The sequence below is a fragment of the Miniopterus natalensis genome, chromosome 21, assembly GCF_054644295.1.
Source record: "Miniopterus natalensis isolate mMinNat1 chromosome 21, mMinNat1.hap1, whole genome shotgun sequence".
NCBI lineage: Eukaryota > Metazoa > Chordata > Mammalia > Chiroptera > Miniopteridae > Miniopterus > Miniopterus natalensis.
This window is the reverse complement of record NC_142101.1, coordinates 2,520,160-2,541,638: the sequence shown is the minus strand read 5'-3', so window position 1 is coordinate 2,541,638 and position 21,479 is coordinate 2,520,160. Positions and strand designations below refer to the sequence as shown.

Below are 21,479 nucleotides of genomic sequence, written 5' to 3'. Positions count from 1 at the left end.
GTAGGACCCCGAGATGGCTGCAGAACATGCCACTGGGCTGGAGTGTGGCCTTCCCAGGATGAAGAGGGTTTTGACCTGAGGGCCCAGCACTCAGGACTGAGTGTGCATCACAGCCAAACCTGAGACAGGAGGCAAGATGAGGCTGAGGTAAACAGAGAGGGCTCCTTAGTCATAGTAGGTCAAGAAAAACCTGATGGCATGCATGCCAGTGGAGAATGTAACTAATCATGTCAGCAGGGCTAAGGACACTCAGGTGGCTAAAGAGCCCTGGCCCATAGGTCAGAGGAGATGGACAAAGTAAAGTCTGGAGATGTAGACTCTGTCTTCTGTTCCTGAGCTTATTGAGGCCACACTCTTGTCTCCCTGTCCCCCTCCCCTTCCCCTCCCCTTCCCCCTCTCCCTCCCCATCTCCCACTCCCTCCCCTTCCCAGTCTCCCTCCCCTCCCTCTTCCCCTCCCCTCCTTTTCCCCCTCCCCATTGCCCCTCCTATCCCCCTCCCCTTCTCCTCCCCCTCTCCCCATTCCCCTTCCCCATTCCCCTCCTCCTCTCCCTCTCTCTCCTTGAAGGAAAGAGTGGGAGAAGAAGGCTAATGGAGAGGCTAATTCATCAAAAGATATTGAACAGAACTCAAACTACATTTAATTTTGCATTTCTTTTTATACACAAATGCATAAACCCAATGCAAGGGATGTGGTTTGTGAATTCCTAAAGACTTGAGAGATTGATAAATTTAGGAAGTTCCTTTGCCTTCCAAGTACTGTTACCCAGGAGACAGGCAGTGGATTTTCTGCATCTTCATCTCAATTTCAGAAAATGGGTATTTTGGAACAGCAATTGCTCAGAATTTACTTCCTAAAACCAGGTTGAGACCAAGACTAGAGAGGTTGAGGAGGATGCTGCCTGAGACAGGCAGTGCACACTTGCTGCCTCACCCTCATTCTTACAAGAAACAGAAGCAAGCAGCCAAACATTAGCTTTGGTTTCTTCAAACACACCTTCTTCCTGCCCAGCCAAAGACAAAATACGTTCCTAGAGGTGGAAGAGGCCCTGCTGGGAGGTGAGTGGTGCCTTAAAGCAGGAAATGAAGAAGTGGGAGAATCTACTGCTCGGCCAATTTCTTCAACTTTTATCCCTAGAAAGTGGGATGGGGGGAATGTGAGTAGATGGAGGCAAGGGCAGATTGGAAGGCACTGTGATCACAGATCCATTTAAAATCACAGATCCAGCTGTAGTTGCAGCTGGTCCTCACAGCTGATTGGTCTGAGGCTCTATTCCTCCCAGTGATGCCAACAGCAACCAAGGCTCAACTACAACAGGGCAGTGCACACAGCCCACACAGGGGAGCACCTAGAAGGCCCAGCTCAGGTGACTGGGGAAGCTGAGTCACTGGACCCTACAGGACACCTACTACACAAAGCCAATCTACCAATTCCAGGAGACATAGCAGCTCTACCTAATACATAGAAACAAACACCTGGAAGCAGCCAAAATGCAGAGGCAAAGAAACATGTCACAAAGGAAAGAACAGGAGAAATCTCTAGAAAAGGAACTAAATGAAATAGATCCAAGCAAGCTAACAGATACAGAGTTCAGAATAATGGTTATAAGGATGCTCAAGGATATTAGTAAGAGTATGACGAAAATAACAGAAAATTGATGACATAATAAAGTATCAATTTGAAATGAAGGCTACAAGAACTGAAATGAAGAATAATTTACAGGGAATCAACGGTAGAGTAGAAGACCCTGAGAATCAAATCAGCAATTTGGAACATGAGGAAACAGAAACACCCAACCAGAAGAGCAAAAAGAAAAAAGAATCCAGAAATATAAAGATAGCATAAGGAGCCTCTGGGACAACTTCAAGAGCCCCAACATTCGTATTATTGGGATGCCAGAAGGAGAGGAAAGAGAGCAAGAAACTGAAAACCTATTTGAAAAAATCATGACAGAAACCTTCCCCTACCTGGAGAAAGAAATAGACTTACAAGTCCAGGAAGCACAGAGGGTCCCAAACAAGAGGAACCCAAAGAGGCTCACAGCAAGACACATCATAATTAAAATGCCCAAGGTTAAAGACAGATAATCTTAAAAGCAGCAAGAGAAAAGCAATTAGTTACCTACAAGGGAGCACCCATATGACTGTCAGCTGATTTCTCAACCAAAACTTTGCAGACCAGAAGGGAGTGGCAAGAAATATTCAAAGTGATGAAAAACATGGAACTACAACCAAGATTACTCTACCCAGCTAAACTATCATTTAGAATTGAAGGTCAGATAAAGAGCTTCTCAGACAAGGAAAAGCTAAAAGAGTTCATCACCACCAGACCAGCACTACAGGAAATGTTGAAGGAGCTTCTTTAAGAAGAAGCTAATGAACAAAAGAATCTGATGAACTAAATAGATCCAGAGACATTGACGCATGTAACAGATGATCATATTTCAGAGGAAAGGGGGGTGGAGGGTGGGAAGAGATTAACGAAAGAAGTTATATGCATATATGCATAACCCATGGACACAGACAATGACGGGGTGAAGGCCTGGGGAGGGGGTGAGAGGGAGGTGGAGGGGGTCAATTGGGGGGGTGGGGGGAATGGAACACCTGTAATACTTTCAACAATAAGGATAAATTTAAAAAATAATAATAATAAAAATAAAATCACAGATCCATTTAAAATCATAGTCAAGAACAATCACGTCAACAAATCTTCCTATTATTGCAACTTTATCTTATTTTTCCATGGATTGTCATGATAAATTGATTTTCATTATTCTGTTTAAATATACAGGAGTGGGAAAAAGTAGGTTTACAGTTGTGAGTGGCATTTTTGAGTTAATGAAGCTACTGTAATAATCATAACCTGCACACCTTTGTCCATATGAACAACTTTTAGCCTACTTTTGCCCACCCTGTATTTTATTCCGGCATCATTCTACATATATCTCCTTTTCCCTCCTCCAGTATCAAATAGTTAATCATGTAACAAAATAATGTTATTTATTCTGGAAACCATTTAACCATGTAAACTCAGACTCCAAATATGTCATGTTTGTGGGGCTATATTTTTATTCAATGGATGTTCTAAATGAGTACAATTTGAATTACATTATGAGAATTTGATTACGGTTTTTTAAATGCATTCCCGATTACTCTAACTTAACACCACTATTTTCTTTGTTCTGGTCACATCGATATTTCACTCTCTCTCTCCCTTTCTCTCTCTCTAAAACCGATAAACATATTCTCAGGTGAGAATTTAAAAAAAAAAGTAAGCTTGTTCCTGTGTAGGACCCAACAGATAGAAGATTTTGCTGAAGAGTTACCCAAAACCCAAACAAAGAGCAAATAAATGAATTGAAATATCTCTGAGAAACCACACAGAAGAAATGTTGGATAAGACATTGCAGAGAGAAACTGGGCTATACACCGAATTCTAAAATGAGGACTCCATGAAAAGTTATGTGAGCGTATTTCCCACTTGTGTGAACACTTTGGTAGTTCTTGGGGTCCTACATATATGACCTCAGAGATTCACAACGTATTTCAGCTGGTGCTCGTGGCATGAAGATCAGTTCCCTGGAGAAGCTGATAGTCAGCCGCAGGGACTGAAACTCTGGGTGAGGACACAGGTTGTTTGAAGCTTTGTACCAAAGAACTTGGGTGGATGATCCTGGCAAGAAGTCAGGGAGGGTCTGCAGACAGACAAAGGAGACAGACAGAGGGAAGTAGAGGTAACAACTCCCTGTGAGGCACGAACGCCTCAGGCACTGATGAACTCACCTGCCCATTTCCACAGCCCTGTGAGGCAGTTGCCACTATCCGCAGTTTACAGGTAACGGAATTAAGTTTGAGAGGTGAATTCATTTCCTACGTAATGAGTTGGGACTTGAACCTCCTATGCTTGTCCGATACTTAAGTGATTTCCCTAATTAAGCCACACTAATTCTCAAACAGTAAGCAATATATAAACTGTAAAAATCTCCATGGCAAGCAAAGAAACCATAATTTTATTTTATTTTATTTTTTAAATATATCTTTATTGATTTCAGAGAGGAAAGGAGAGGGAGAGAGAGAGAGACAGAAACATCAATGATGAGAGAGTCACTGATCGAGCCCGCAACCCGGGCATGCACCCTGACTGGGAACTGAACCCTGATCGCCTAGATCCTAGGTCGAAGCTCAACCGCTGAGCCACGCCCGGCCCGGCAAAACCGTAATTTTTAAAATGACACAGATTGCATTAACCACAATTATAAATAGTAAAATGCAAATGAGACTATTGGGGAAAGAACAATAAACTCATATTTCTGGTGGTCTGTAGATATGTGAGCCCATTGAATCACCAGTCTGACCCACACTTATTTTAAGAGCCCTTAAATATAGTCATATCTTTGGATCTAGTAATCCTACTTACAAGTTATCTCAAGGGAAAAATTCAAAATTAGAAAATAGTATTCTTAGAAAAATGCCCACTGTAGCATATTCACAATAGTGAGTAACAGAAACTATCAGTGTACCCACAGGGGCATATGCAAAAGTGTGGGTATATCAAGGACATGGTATATTATTAAGTAGATATTAAAGTAATGAGTAAGTTCTAATATGGAAAGTGACAAAAAAGCAGTACATAAAATTGGATGACCTTGTCCCTTGGGCCTGTCTGTGTTACACCTGGTGTCCGGGCATCGCTGCTCCTCCGTGCCTGAGCTGGTCTCGGTGTTGACTGCCTTTGTCGCAGGAGTTGCTGGCATGACACCCTCTTCCGTCTTTAAAGTCAAATGACCCCTAACATGTCAGAAGGTGCAGTTTCTGAATTGGAAAAGCACTGAAAATATAAACGTCTGTCTTCTTTCACTAGGGCAGGGCAGTTTGGGAGCTCCTGAAGGACCGTCCCTCTCTCCTTGGTGACAGGAACTTGAACCAGGATGTATCTGGCAGCGTCACTCCAGGGGACGGGAGGAGGGGACACACTGTGTGTCCTTCCAGCCGCAGCAGCGTAGTCTCACCCTCTGGGAAATCCATGGCTCCTTTAGGTGTTTGTGGGTTTTTTGTTTAGTTGTTTGTTTGTTTTTTTACATAAGCCTGTATGTATCATGAACAAGGTTTCCTTTTTATGTTATTAAACCTGCTTTCCCCCATCTCCATGCCTGCTCCCCCCGTTTTTACATGTTACAAATGAGCGTGGGCCTCCTTTTCTGCCTGAATAGATGCAACAGTTCTACCTTCTCAGGCGCATTACGCACCCACGGTGCAGCACCAGCTGCCAGAGGTGAGGCCGGGGCCTGGGAGAGGCTCACGGGAACACAAAGGGACTGAGGCTCAGCCCTGGCTTTACAGAGTGGCCAGTTCTTCACTTTCCTGGGCAGGGCCAGTAGCCGGCGTGTCTCCCTGTGGCTTTACAAAACTCTGCTATGGAAAGTGTTAGAACTCACAAGGTGGAAAAGTATGACCTTAATCACAGCCTTGATTCCTACCCCGTGCCTGCATCCTGACGCTAGGCGTGGGAAGGGGGGGGATGGTGGACACAGTCCAGTTTGGCCCAGAGCCCACTCTGCAGCACTTGTTGTGAAACCACAGTGACTGAGGTGGCCACAGGGCATTGTCATTGGCACACATGTCTCCCTGAGTCCTGGCATCAGAAGTTCCCCCTGCAGCAGAGGGCCCGATGCCACCTTGGCCTCAAGTCTGTGCAGCGCCCTCAGTTGTTCTGGGTGAGCCCCTCAGGCACAGCCACCTGTCCTACCTGGAGCCAGAATGAGATAATGTTGGAAGGATTTGGAAAAATGTTCCAATTGCATCCAGCGACTGGGCTGGCGATTTGTTTGTGCTGTTGGACTGATTTACAGTCATCTGAGTTGTATGCAGAAGCCCTGTGTCCGGATCACGTGTGGCCACATCCCACACTGTGGCGGCCTCTTCAGGCAGCACTTGGGACGAGCCGTCCTCCTAGCCAGCTGCCTGGCCCTTCTCCACCCTCCTGCCTCCACCTCCCCATGTCTGCCTGGCACTCCCCTAGTCAGCATTCAGACTCAGCCGAGAGACCCTCTGCTTGGCAGCCACCGCTGAGCTCTCTGCACAGTGATGGCAACTGCTACTCCTTGGCACCCTCTGTGGGGTGGCCTGCACCCAGCTGCGCCCTGCTGGGTGGACTGCGCTGTTTGGAGGGCAGGACCTAGTCCTGTTCATTTGTTCAACCTAGTACTTAGTTCACGTTATTTGCTCAGTGACTATTGATCATAAAGATGAGTGAATGTCAAATATTTGTTGCCATAAAATAAATTGAAGTAGTAACATGATTTTGTGTGTATTTGCTGTAAAACTTGTGAAGGAAACTCAACACCTAGCTTTCTATAAGTAATATAAATACATGTGTGTTATGTATACACATTAAGGGGGGATCTTATAAAGTACCACCAATGTTATTTATTACTGGAAGTTTTACACTGAGGACCTGTGACCATGGGACAGACCCCGGGATGTGACCTCTGTGTGAGAGGCAGGCCGCACGAACTCACTGTTCAGTGGGATGCCGGCTGGTGCTCAAAATAAAAGTGTTTCTTGGTGAGGCACATTTGGAAAATGCTGGGATAAATCTCCATTTATGAAATCTAGCACTTAATTAAAATACCTCCTCACAGTCTAGAGATCCAGACCCTGCTCTGCTTTCTATCTTGTTTACATTTACTTACCACCTCGTATTTGTTGCCTTCCAGCCTTTGTGGTGACATGGCACCTGGCTTCTTTCTTCATGGGAAGTTCGACACACAGCTCAGCCCTTGACACGTGGATCGGTTTGATGAGCTACCTGGTGTAGGTACGTGAGGCCTCCGTTTGGAGTCTTATCTGCCCTTTGAATTGTACCTGTGGGTGCACATCCATTCCTACTGTTCTTGTTGTTTTCTGAGAATGGAATTTGTTCTGAGGAGTAGAACTCGTGTCAGAGATGACCTTTGTCTTGTCTTCTTAGAAGTATGTGTTTATAGTGTGACACCGAGGTCCTGAGGACTCTTTATCTTCTTTGTTATGTGAAATATACAAATTAAGAGTGTGTTCATTCCAGGAGAGGGGAAATTCTATGCTCGTGTGGTTCTTAAAATAATAAGACTTAGGTACAACTCCATGGAAATCAAGTATATGGAATAAGACTGATCCCGGGTACGTTTATAAGTGTAATTTCTGTGGTTCAAAATTCTAACAGAAAGACATAAACTTCTTATTTTATCCATTAGTCTAGGTTTAGACAAAACTAAGTGCTAAATTATAAGCTAAATGACTATACACATGAATTAATTAATGATCCCTTGACTTCCAGGGTTTTGTGAAAGTTACTCCCTTGGTATATTGTGACATAAATATGACATAAAATAAAAAATACAGTATTTGACGGTTTCTTTTATTGATGAAGTCTCTTGAAGGGAAAGAGATTCCCCCAAGATATAAGCATATAGTTCAGTTCAGACTCCTTAGGTAAATGGTGTTGTGTGTTGGGGGATGTTGTCACTCAGGGACATTTATTATAAGAGTCATTGTTTCGTTGTATTTGACTTTTTAAATATTTTTAAGAATATGGTTGGTTTGTTAAAATGCTGGTACATGTTTAGAAAAGTTTCCCATCTATATAAATTGTATTTTCAAAAATAAACTCTGTAACAGCTCCTCTGCTGCCCCCGCCCCCGAAAGAAGTGCTGGAAACCACGTTGGGGGAATAGCACAGACCTGAGACTTGCTTACGTGTGAGACCTCGCTTTACTGCTTAACCTAGGACCTTGGGAATCATTTTTATGCTTTCTTTTAGAAAGAGTATTATTATTTAATTTGGAAGAAAAGAAGGGAGCAGGAGGGAGGAGAAGGGAAATGATCAATCGTATTGCAATGAATCAAGTGCCCCAGGTCACCTATATTCTTCATGGAGCATCGGCCAACAGCGGGCGTGCTTCCGAGAGTCTGCAAAGAGTTTCCTGATACTTTCCGTGAGTCTGAAATCCAGGATTAGAGTTTAACCTCCCTGACTTAAGGCAGACGCCAATGGTTACCTGCATATTCTACTCAGTTTGATTATTTTGCGGCGTTTTGGCCCACACAGCACTGACATGCATATGTTTAAAAAATGCCAGATCAAACATCCAGAGAGTTCACATAAAAATCTGGCTTCCCAGTCTTCTCCTGCTCTGTAAAGGCGCTACAGTGAAACTAGTTGGACCAGAAATCACATTGTCAGAGGACGTTCTTCCCTCCGTCAGCCTCTACAGCTGGCCCGTCACGTCCTCCAGAGCCTCGCTCTCGCCCCATGTCCTCAGCCCTCACTGTGACAGGACACGGGTCACGCTGCATCCGCAAAATGAGCATCATGCATCTAAGGGTGGGGCTTCAGATGGTTTTTAAACAGCTTGTCAGTGGTTCTGATGTGCAGCCAGGGTTTGGAACCACGGCTTGAATCCCTTCCTCTGTCTCTGTCCTTGTCGCCTCCTCTGTCTCTGTCCTTGTCGCCTCCTCTGTCTCTGTCCTTGTCACCTCCCTCTGTCTCTGTCCTTGTCACCTCCTCTGTCTCTGTCCTTGTCCCCTGCCTCATCTACATCTGCCCCTCATCATCTCATTTCTGTTCAGTCCAATCCCCACCCGACAGCCAGAGTCATTGTTTTAAATAGGAAAGTAGCTGGTGAACTCCTGCTTCAGCCTCCTCAGTAGCAGTAGGAGTAAGGTAATGACTGTTAATGACTGTCGGTCCACTGTTTGCATGAAGAGCCTGGGTCCGGCTTGTTGCAGGACCCTGTCATCGAGGCGTTAAGTTCCATGGGGGCGATGGCGGGAAAGGCATGAAAGATGCAGCTGAAGGTGCCCAGGCCGTTTCATTCCATCCCCTGCTCAGTGCCCTCCCCTCTCTGCTGCTCCAGGTGACCCTGGAGTGCGCCGACCTCTCCCAGGGGCGCCCCGTTAGCGTGGATCCCCCGCTCCTCTCAGGGTTTCGTAATTGGACAGTGGCTTTATGGTAAGATTAACTTATGGCACGGCTACCAGAGCTTACTAGTTGCCACTCCTTCATCGCAGCATGATTTACTCAGCACTGTAAGTTGATATTGGTAAATGTTGAGGCAGAATAGCAGAATCAGAGGTGTTGTCAGGGTGGGGTCGGAGCTGGCGTCTTTTCTCTGGCTGCTCAGACACACAGACCTTCCTTCACCAGTGAGTGGTTCAGTCTGGTGACTGGTTGGAGCGCAGTGGAGACTTTGTTTTGTTTCATGGCGACAACAGTGACTGTACAGACCATTGTTTTAGCCACTGACATTCTCACGTAGACTCCGGCCTCGCTGTCACTATCACTGTCCCACTTCCCGTTGGAGGGAAAAGACAGGGTATCATCAGAACGTTTTCATCAAAAGACACCCTTCGAGGTTTATTGATGTTACTTTAATCAGAGTTTTAAAAGAAATCAGTAAATGCAAGGCTCATGGAAGCCGAGGGGGAACTCGGGTCCATGTCGGCACCCCTTGCGCACGGGATCAACTTTGATTTCGTGCTGGAGACATTTGTCTGTAGTACAGACCACAGCGTTTCACCCGTCACGTTGTGCAGAGGACGCGGAGCTGCGTTAGGGACATAATGAAATGTGCGCGGGCCACCCGGGCAAGCAGACCAGCAGGGTGCGGCAACCCAGCCACCCAGGTCCTGGGTCAGCGCCTGCGGCATAGCCACCTTCTTTACCGTCAATTATTTTCAGTAATGAACCTACAGTGTGTTTGGAGACCCAGTTTACCCAAATAATAAGCCTGGCATAGCTATCCTACATTTAAGAAAACAGCTGGTATTTTAAACTTTCTCCTAAATATTGATTTTTGGGGAAAATGAAGAACAAAATACACAGAGAGAGGCACAAGCCTACCGCGTCGACCTGCTGGGGACCCCGCCAGCGTCCGGCGGCCCGACACGCTGAGTGTCCCCTTGGGTCGGGTGCTGGGCGCTGCACAGTCTGCTCTGTGGGGAGCAGAGCGGCGATAAGCCCATTTTAGGAATGTGCTTGGAGGATTCAAGCAGTGATGCCCCTTCTCTTTTCGAGCTCTACGTTAGTAGAGGCAGAGCTTTTCAAATAATTTAACATCATTGTTGTCTAAATTTCTTATATCCTGAGCGTCCGGGTGCTGGACAGAAGAAGACTGAAATCTATTTGAAACCCACCGTGTTGCCAGCACACAACACAGCTATGGGGAGGGAAATTAATAGTGTCTGAAGTGAACCTTGGCTTACGGGCATTCACTGCATTTTCACTACACTTGTCATTTGCCATTAACTCCCTTTAATCAGAGAAGCTCCTTAACTGACATGTGGTTGGTTAGGATTCATTTAAGAATCTAAAGTGGGGGATGGGTGTGCCGTGTTGATTACAGGGCAGTTGCCTCTTGGCGATACTGAGTTGTTTGTGATGATTTGTGTTATTCTATATTAACATATCAAATGGATCTAAAAAATATATACTGACTATTCCATCAAACCTTTTCTGATCCTGTCATTGCTTTGGCACCTCGTGTTGACTTCTGAGAGTGACTGTCTTTGATCAGAAGATACACATTCTTTGGGGTCTTCTGTGCTAGCACCATGCCCTGACCCTTTGATAAGTATTTGTGGAATGAGTGAATAAGTAGTTTAGATACAGTTTAATTTTAGACACAGGCAAATGAAGTTATACCAAAGCCAGGAGCTGACTTAATCCATGAACTAGATACATAAGATAGTGAGCAATAAATGATAATTCATCAAGTCTGAGACCGTATCTGGTATGCTCTGCTGGAGCAGAGAGAGATGGGCATCATTTTTAAAGAAGACGCCAGTAAGAGGGAGGGGGGTGGCAGTGTGCTTTTTTAGTGCGTACTCAAAAAAGCCCTTTCCCTGCCCTAGCCAGATGGCTCAGTTGGTTAGAGCATCATCCGATACGCCAAGATCTCAGGTTTGATCTCCGGTCAGGGCACACACAAGAATCAACCAATGAATGTCTAAAAGTGGAACAACAAACCAGTGTTTCTGTCTCTCTCTATCCCCCCCTTCCTGTCTCTCTCTATCCCCCCCTTCCTGTCTCTCTAAAAATCAATAAAGATTTTTAAAAGTCCTTTTCCATAAGCTCACATTGGAAGAGGGACCAGAAACCCAGGCAGGGAAAGAGCATCAGCAAAGGCCCCGAGATAACAGCAGGGTTGGGTGTTGGGGGAGAGACAGAGGAGCCCATGTGCCTGGAAGAGAGGGCAGGACTATGGTGAGAGAGGGAATCATGCCAGTGGCTGTCAGGGAGGAACAGATCACCCAAGGCCACCTAGACCACTTCAGGGACCTTGGATTTTACACTAAGTGACCTGAGAGCCATTGGAAAACTGAGCGAAGGAGTGACCACATGGAAGCACATTTTAGAAGAGTCACTGTGGCTTTTGGGGGAAGGAGCTGAGTTCATCAGTGTGTGTGAGAGTGTGAGGGTGGGTGGGACCAGCTGTCTTCTTGCACAGCCACACCAGCTGCCAGGACGGTGGCCGTGTGGCCAGCTAAGTGTCTGAGGGAGTAGATATAGGTGTCGTCCGTGGGACAGAACATGACCTAAGAGGGCCAGGTTTGTGGGACAGAAGGCATGGATTAAGATTTGAACAGGAACAGTCGGGGAAGCTCGCATGACTCCACGGGAGGTCTGTGCTGGAGCTGTCTGCTCAGGGATTCCTGTGGTGGGTCCGGGCCGGGCCTGGAAATGAAAACGTGCAGAGCCAGACGAGACAGGCACCCCAGGAACCGCCCGGCACCTCAGCTCCTAGGGCCCTGGAATATACACGGAGCATCACCTGACCCCGAGGGAGAGAAGGGTTGATGGGTGGGGTCTTTTTTTTCCCGAAGTCAATACGTTTCCTTTTTGCCTCAGCACCCAGCATCCTATGGCTTCACATTCCAATTCATGTGACAGCAAGGTTTTAGAGACATAGTGCTTGAAATTCCTAAGTTGATCCCAGCTAGGCAAAATAATCACCAAAAGAAAGGGCTACCTTAACATAAACTGAGCATATTTCATGTAAAAGTACTTTCCCATCTTAAGAAAAAAAAATCACTTAAAAATAGAACTGTGTTTCTCAAAAACTGTCCCTTATATGGAAATTCTATCTGCTTTGGAAAAGGACCATTGTTTAAAAGACTTGCATGTGGGCCCTAGCCAGGTGGCTTAGTTGGTCGGAGTGTCGTCCCTGTACCCCAAAAGGTTCTGGGTTTGATTCCCGGTCAGGGCACAGACCTAGGTATGGCTCCACCCTCCGTTCCCCCATTGGGTGTGTACAGGGACAACTAATCAATGTTTCTCTCTCCCTCCCCCTACCCTTCCTCTCCCTCTTAAGTCAATAAAAGTTATCCTCAGGTGAGGAGTAAATAAATAAATAATAAATAAATGAGTTGCTTATAGTTATTTTTGTTAGTATTTCTTAATATTCAAAATGTTTGTGTGACATGTAGCTGAAAAAATTTTTATATATATTTATTTCTAATTCATCTGCTCATAACACAACACCTTAAGCATGTGTGTGTGTGAGTATAGATATATAGATAGATGATATATAGATATAGATATAGATGATATAGATAGATATAGATATAGATATAGATGATATATAGATATAGATATAGATGATATAGATATAGATATAGGTATAGATATAGATATAGATATAGATATAGATATAGATATAGATATAGATATAGATATAGATGATATAGATGATAAAGATATAGAGATAGAGATAGAGATAGAGATAGAGATAGAGATAGAGATAGATATAAATGCAAGAGAGAAGAATCCAGAGAGTTGAGACACTGTGGAGTGACTGTAGTTGAAGTAGTAAAGCTGTTTGGACCTCAGCTGAAAGCAGTAGAAAGCTAATGGTTCTGGGTGAGAACAAAGGAGCTAAGGAACTAACATCACTCAGGAAAGTTTGCCAGCCTGGATGGGGGTTCTCAGGGGCTGGGCCCTTTATACTTAGCCAGAGGAAGCCATGCTGGGCTTGGAAAAACCAGGCCATAGTCCTGTGCAGGGTTTGGACAGTCCAAGGTTGCAGAGGGGGAGCTGGGCAGTGAAGAGCTTAAAGGCCAACCCCAGATCTCAAGGAAGCAGTTGGGTTTCATTTTAAACTTGTAGGAGCCTGTGAGACTTGAAAAGAGAGACATTAGCAAGTGCGATTAAGAACTTCCAAGTTTTGTTTCTAAGAGTAATTTTTACCAATATTGTGGATATATCTGGTGTTTGCTCAGAGAATTTTACCTTACTCAGCCTGTTGTTAGAACATTTTCCTGATTCTTATCCAAAAAAGAAAAAGAAAATAATTTAAAAGTCAGAGGCTACAAGCTTTTCATTATTTAGCAGAGAGACACAGAGAATATAGTCTATGTATTCAGTTTAATTTAAATAAAATGTCAGCCCGAGGGAGTAACTGCTAAGCAATGATCTGAAGATACAGAATGACCTTAAGCTGTCCCCCTCGTGTCTAGTGAGGATCTCATCATATAGTGATTCATTCATTTCAAGTTTTAAATATTTTTCCTAGGGAGAGTATAGTCAGTCCTAATTTTCAATGAACTTAAGTGTTTTATGTTGTATTAACCTTTTCTGTTCAATCATGAACCTTTTCTGTTCAATTTGTGTGTGTTCACAGTGGATGAAATGACCTCTCCATATTTGGATGTAAAATAGAATGTTCACTCCTAGATCTCCTAGACTGGGGAGTGGATCGCGCTCCCTCAGGCACACCACTTGAGGGGTCCCCCAAGACCCAGTGTATGGAAAGATCCACTGTGAAGTAATGAAATCAAAGAATACTTATTTCAATGTTTTGACAAGGATCCTGAGGCAAGAGACTCCAGGGAACACAACTATCTCAAAATAAATTTGTAGTTTCAAATGTCACCAGATCTTAGGTCAGTTCCCTCTAGGCTGCTTTCCTGAAGCCTGTTCCAAGTTCATCCTCTTGACTCTGAAAGGTAGTCTCTCTTTTTAGGCATCTTAAGCAAAACAAATATCTTCCAGACAATTATGCAGAGGCTGGAATCTGTCAGGCAGAGAAAAAAATAGGTCATCTGTCTTTGGAAGAAACTGACCCTTTTGAGGATGGTGCCATTTGTCTTCGAGAGAATTTTGCACATGATGGGCCAAGCGATTCTGTGGGGGCCATGTATCTATGAAGTTATGATAATTAAGGTGCAAGAATCAACAATCCAGAATGTGAACTCTAGTTAGAGATGATTTCTATGGCAACGGTAATTGAAGACTTGTTGTTAGTTACAATTTTGAAAGACAGGCTCTCTTGGAATAAGAAGCAGCAGCGGAGGTGCAGTGAGGCACTATTGGGCCTCTGTTTTGAAAATTTGTCAGCAAACTTCAAGAACATCAAGGGAACCCACCCTGATGCTCAGTCCCAAGGGGACTTGATGAGTAGTGTTGGTTCCAACTCAAGGGGAGGCTGGAGGATTTGAAGAGGTTTAAAGCATAATCATAAAGATGAGCAACAGAACAAAAGGTAGGAAAAGGTAGGAAGACTGATGAGCTTCTCAAGAAGAACTTGAACAGCCTGTAAACTCTTGAGAGAAGAGGGAGGCCCTGTTCACTCTCCTGTAGGACAAAGCAGGCAGCAGCCAGGGGCAGGGAGCTCTGCACTGGAGGAAGAAATCCGTTTCTTTGACAGTGAAATCTGGGAAATAGCAAGAGCTGGAGCTAACAGTTGTAAAGTTTACTTGTTTATCAATGTAAGAAACATTCAAACCTGTAGAGAAGTTTTGTGAGTTTATTTGAGCCAAACTGTCCACACTTTCCAGAAGGCAAAATCTCAACAGATTGAGAAAATGCTTCAGAGAATGGCAGTTTTGCATCCATCAAAAGAGAAGACCTGAGTGGGTTATATGAGATTCATTGGTGATAGATTTGGGAGGCGGTGGAAAGCGAAGTGGTGGTGGGGGCGACCCCTGGGATTGGACAAAAAGTAAAATGATAGACACATACTTCTTTCACGTAGGTAGGTCTGGAGGGTACCTATTAATTGTCAGTCAACAAGGAATACAACGAGGAGATCTGTGGTCTCCAAAGAGCGGTGCCTGGGCTCTAAGGGATCCTAAAAAGGGAAATTACTTTAACATTCCAAAGGTATGTTATGGTAATGTAAAAACACAATAGGCTCAGTTAGGGTGAAAATTGACCTTTGTCAGGGAAGAGTGTCTAGCCTAGGATATGACTACCCATCATAAACTGCTTTTAGTTAAAAAGTTTTAATTTCAGACCATCCTTTGTGGTTATTTTAGGTCTCTGAGTTTACAAGGCTGCCACACACGGCTCCCCTGAGCTTGTCAGGTTTCGTATATGGCCCCTTTTCCTCCACATGTTCAAAGGATTCAGGCAGGTCAGGAGAAGATATATTTTCATCTATATGTTTTGGTTTCAGTAAATTCTGACCTCAGATCTCCTCCTTAGTCTTTTCTAGCCATTTTTTTTTTTTTAAATATATCTTTATTGATTTCAGAGAGAGGAAAGGAGAGGGAGAGAGAGAGAGATAGAAACATCAGTGATGAGAGAGTCATTGATCGGCTGCAGCTCGCAACCCGGGCATGTGCCCTGACTGGGAATCGAACCCCGACCTCCTGGATCCTAGGTCAACGCTCAATTGCTGAGCCACGCCCGGCCAGGCTTCTAGCCATTTCTATGAGTTTATGTGCTTCAGAGAAATGCGACTTCAGTGCATTTGGGAGGAAATCGGATCATTCGACCTTCATCAGGTCTTGTGCAGTGTTTATATTGCCGGGATGCAGTACAGCTTCATAAGAAAAGTATTGATTGCTGCCTTCAGCTCTCTGCAGAATCATGGCCGCATAGTTCAAAACAGGCTCTCTCTCCACCTTCTTTTGTTCACGAGATCACAATAGTTCTTTGACCTTTCAGAGTGCCATGGGAATTGTGTCCTCAAATTCATATGTTGAAGCCCTAATCCCCAATGTGAAGTTATCCAGACTTGGGCTCTTAGGATGTAATTAAGGTTAGGCACAATCATAAGGATGGTCCTAAATCCATAGTGTGGGTGGCTCTGTTAAAAGAAGAAAAAGACAGCTCTCCCTCTTCCCGCCTCCCCGCCTCCCTGCCTCCCCGCCTCCCCGCCTCCCCACCTCCCCACCTCCCCACCTCCACACCAGGATACAAGTCCACTGGAACCTTCCTTTTGGATTTCAGAGCCTCCAGATAAATAAATGTCTGTTGTTGAGCCACCGAGTCTATAGCATTTGGTTGTGTGGCAGCCCGAGCAGACTAATACACAAAGGGAAGTTTGCTGCTTGACAATCAAAATCTCACCCGCCTTAAGTTAGTTTTAATTAGAAGAATCCTTGGACATTAGAGAAGTCCTTTCTCATGATTATTTTCATAGAGGTGAGGGGCAGGGGGATTCATGATTCTGAAAACAAAATGAAAGTGGAGAGAAAGGCTTGAGGCAGGACCATTGTAACAGTTTCTCAATAGAGTAGAACAGGAACTTGGGTCATGCCTTACATAGGAAATGCTGGAACACCCTTTGAACTGGACTCATTGATGCCTTGGTGACACTAGGTTAGGATATTAAACTTGTAGGTTTTCCTGTGTGTCTTACCTGGTGGAGCATTATTTTTCCAATATGAAAAAAAAAATGGGTCAGCCTCTGGCCAAAATGTGAATGAGAAAGCCGCATTTCAGAGATGATTTCAAATTCCTTTTGACATAGCAATAATTTATACATTAGATATTGCAAATTGGGATGCAGTGAGCTTTTGTGCTATTTATATGCTATGCAGGTTTCAGACTAAAGGTACCTATGAATTTTTAGAGAATTAAGAACAAAAGTCAACACTCAGAAAATTTAAACATAGTTAGACAAGGTTTGCATGTCAAATCCAGTTGAAGACTTATGGTTGTCAATTGAAGACTAAATGATCTGGTGCTTCCCCAGGGCAGTGGGAATTCAGCTAAGAAAGTCACGAGTAAGAGCAGGGCTATTCTGAAGATTGCTTGGAGATATGGAACTTGTATGTCATCACTGTTAAGAACTTAGTGTCTTAGCACTTAGGCAACAGTGTCTTGGCTGAAGGAATGGGTGCCCAGAATGCAAGGCTGAAATGAATAATAGATAAAAATCTAAGAACTGGGCCGAAGACCAGCGCTTGTAATTGAATGTAGAACACTTTTAACGATACTACATGGATTCAATATGATATGGCAGATTTAGAGAATCTTCAGGCCTAGATTTATTGAGCCATAGAAGTTCCTAAGGGGGTTGCATTTATTAATCTCTCTGTTCTTCGTAGCAGCCCTCCTTTGATGTAGGCACTGTGATCATCATGCCCATTTTTCAGATGAGAAAGTTAAGGCCTAAAGATGTTGTGTGTGCAAATCTCAGGGATAGAAGTGGAACCTTAGCAGCCTGAGGCCATCCCTCTCCTGGTCTACCCTCCCTCTCACCAGTTCTGATCGGTGTATAGTCCAGACTGCCTCCCTGTGAGCTTCACGACCTCTCCGAGTAGTCTTACTGATAGAGTCAGATCATTGCGGAACCAAGACTTTACAGCTGCAGCGAAGACAGCTTCACATTCCCTTAAGAAATGAAAGCACACAATGAGCACAGGACCCTCTCCTGCTTCATTTCCCACCTAGCACCTGGGAGCTCCCCTGCGTCAGAAGGACATGGCACAAACCACTGTCAGGGGCTAGAGGGGGCTCAGCCACACGGGCACAGGATCACGTCTCTGCTTTCACAGGTGGCCTTGTGTGGAGGAGCATTCGAATTCTCAGTCTCTGAGCTTGGGTTAGCTGTTCCAAGAAGTAAACAGAGATCTTTGCCGTGTTGGGTAAAATGCTATGGCGTGTACATTAGCTTTTGCATGATGCCAAGTTAAAACATCTTTATATTCCATTCTCTTGCATACTAATGAGCATATAAAAATGGAATTGAGGAAAACACCCTGAGTTGTCATTTGCCTTTTAACATGAACATCTTAAAGTTATCACACTAATCTTGATCTGTACCTTCGATTTTAAACAAGCATAGTATCCTTAATTTTAATATGTACAGCTAATTTTAATACAAAGTCCTTAAACTACTTTCACTTTCATCAATTTTTTTTACATCCTCACTTGAGGATATGTTTATTGATTTTAGAGAGAGGAAGAGGAGGGAGGGGAGGGGAAGGGGAGGGGGGAACATTGATGGGAGAGAGAAACATCCACAGGCTGCCTCCCAAACGCCCCGACCGGGGTGGGGCTGCGGCCGGGGTATGTCCCTGACCGGGAGGGAGAAGCGCGTGGACTTGGTGGCAGCGTGACTGGGTCCTGAGGGCAGAAGCCAGTGTGGGCGGGGCATTCGGGGCTGAGAGAGAGAAGGAGACAACAGACTTTTGAAACTAGGGTAGGTTAACGAGGGCCGAGGATTTATCCAGTGTCCAGAGGCAAAGCTAAACCGGGACCCCTTGCTTAGGGTGGGGCTGCCCAGTTTCCCAGCACCCAGAGCGGGCGGTGGACCTGCTGGCGGGATGCCTGCGACAGAGGGTGACAGACGGGAGGGTCAGAAGGTACAGATAAACCGCTCTCCAGTCCTTCCCATGAAAAACGGGAAGAAAAAGACGATTCCGTTTCCCAGATCATCACCGTTCATACTGTGGCATCAAAACCGTTATCCTGATGGACAGTGAGTGAGAACTGGCAGCAGAGAAAATTGGGAAGAGAAGGCAGAACTGCGTTATTGTTCATACAACAGAGGCAATTAAAATGCTCTAAGAAAAAGTGATGAACCCCACAGTGCAGGGCTGGTCTGAACAGATCCAGGAAAAGATAGCTGCCATCCCCTCATTTTAATTATATTCAGCTAATGATTTAAAGTCAGTTTAATACTTTTATCAGCCATTTATACGCTTGGCTTTTGTTTACTTTTCATTTGCCTACTTGATAATAGCTGCAGTTCCTAAGACTCGTCTTCGCTGTGTGACGTCCTGTGGATTGACTTTTCTGCTGTCTTTTACTTGTACAGCTGGTGTTTTGAACTTAAGCATAGGACTTTGCACGTACCACCAGAGGTCTCTTCCTAAAGTCAACCCTCAAGGGGAAAGTTTTGGGAGCGTTTTGAGTCCTGGTTCTGTCCGTCGTTCACAGGGGCCTATCTGCAGAAAGCTCTGTCTCCACCTTGTCCGGACAGTCTGCCGAGGACCAGTTCAGTCTGCCCCTTCTCCTTGCTTCTTTCCTCCTTTACTGACACTTGTCACCAGCACGTTAGAGGTCTGACTCTAAGCGGCTCTCAGGTCCCGACACTCGCATGGCTGATTAGGCCCCCAGCTTTGCCTGTAATTGCCTAGTTTGTCCAGATGGCTTTTACTCTGAATTTTAACCATGTTGCATAATGTTGCCTGACCATTTTTCTAAAATATCACACTCTGCATGTGTGTTCTGCTCCTGATCTTTTAGTAGACCCCAGTCAGAACTGTGGACTCTTCAGGGGGGACGGGCATGGCCCAGCGCTGGCAGCCCGGCCCCCTGCCGCCTGAAACAGGTTTGCTGGCTCACTCTCACTGCATTCCTTGCTCACACTATTCCTTTCACCTGGAATAGTCTTCCTTCCCCTTATAGACTACCCAAATTGTATCTGTTCTCAAAGGTCAGATTAAATCTCCTTTCCTCTGTGTAATTTGTTCACTCTGGTGCACACCAGTCAACCTTAAATCAACTCTTAATGTGGAGAGAAGGATGACTCGATTACATGATTACATCCTTAGTAGCTGCAGGTGTGCTGTGCTCCTCCTGCTAAGGCAAAAGCCTTGAGAAGGCACCACGTCAGTTCATGCTTTGGTCTAAACCACTTTTCCTGGCATTCCCATCAAAGAGGGGCACTGTAATGAGTTCTTGTTTTATAAACTGAACAGGAATCCTTCACTTTGTGGACAGTGAGTGCACTACTCAGAGCTAATGCCCCAGGCGTTTACTCACAACATAGTACACGTGTTTTCCCTTTATGTCTACAAAAGTAAGCACTGTCTTTTTCTCTCTCTTTTTCTCTTTTTCTTTTTTTTCCACTTTAGTTTCATAAGAGGAATGCAAAATAAAAGCTTAAGTATTATAAGAGTTCTAGAAATGTCCTGTCTTGTAAATTAAATTGTCTGACATTTACAAAAATAAAATTCACCTAATTTGCTACCTAATAGCACCTTAAGACTTGAATTCAATCCACTGAGTTATATATTTCCATGGAAACGTAAACCTGCATTCAGAGAGTGGCATACGATGGGTAAATCCCTCTGTCGTAATTTATAGGGTCCTTATTTTAGCAACACTTACACTCTTCAATAGATATCATACGTGAATTGATGAAATTTTTAAGTGCTTCCAAAATCCCACAGACTGGGTGTTACCCACCCTCCTAGACACAGATTCTTATAAATCATCAGACTTGCATCCCTACCCCAGGAATATACTGCCAGGCCCCTAATCCTAGCCGTACTGTTCCCTTCCTGGGCAACACTTTTCTGCTTCATTGTCTTGCAAGTTTAGATCAGGTTTCTGTCTCCTACGGTGAGAAGTTCCTAAACTGTCTGGTGATGGCGTATTCTCACCAGCTGCAGTCCTCCGGGCAAGCTGGCCGCTCTCCCTGCCGCTAGGGAGGTGGCATGTTAAGGAAAACATTAAACATTACTATTTATTAATGTGACTTTATTTTTCTTGTTGTGGGTAGAAGTATGAGAAATGACATAGTACCAATCAAGAAATTCATAAAGGCAACCACCCAAAAATGTTACCTGGTAATGTCTCATTTTCTCTTCTTTTTACCCCCAAATTTATATCCTCTTGTTTCAGCTAAAGCAAGCGGTCTCCTTGCTTCTGTGAGATGATAATAAGTATTAAATTCAAACTAGTCAATATTCGTTTTTTAATCCTCGCCTGAGGATATGTTTTTATTGGTTTTAGAGAGAGGAGGAAAGAGAGGAGCATCGATTGGTTGCCTCCCTGGATGTGGCACCAATGGGGGATCGAACCTGCCACCTTCTGATGCTTCAGTCGACTGAACCACCCAGCCGGGGCCAAACTATCCAATTTTGATACACATGTCCTCAGCTTTGGGCTGGAAATAATTTTTAAAATTATAACACAATTGATATAGATATCACTTTAACAAGTGATATTGTTATCTTGTAAGAATTAGTTGGTAAATCCACTGAGAAATTGTCTGGTTCATTTCTATTCAGAATTAATATATTAATTAATGCAGGAACAACTTATTTTGGGATCAAATTTGGCATCTCAGCTGGACATTTCATTTTAAATAAGAAACGTTGGGGAAGGTTTTGAAATGCCCTTTCACAGCTTCCTGGACATACTCTGTATCAGCCGCAATTTTTGCAGAAATAAGTGTGAGATAATTCACAACAGAGCAGCAGGAACAGTGGCACGCACGAGCCCCGTGCACATGTGAATGTTAACCTGCCTTCGAGT

At 44.4% G+C, this 21,479-nt stretch overlaps 1 long non-coding RNA gene across 1 annotated transcript in view; it reads left to right on the top strand.

Annotated features, from left to right (window-relative positions):
* LOC148090738 (uncharacterized) overlaps positions 1-21,479 on the top strand; it is a 245,841-nt gene that overhangs the window by 37,259 nt on the left and 187,103 nt on the right. The window contains exon 2 of the long non-coding RNA XR_015716301.1: positions 6,715-6,815. This is a non-coding gene — a long non-coding RNA (uncharacterized LOC148090738). The remainder of the gene's footprint in view (positions 1-6,714; positions 6,816-21,479) is intronic.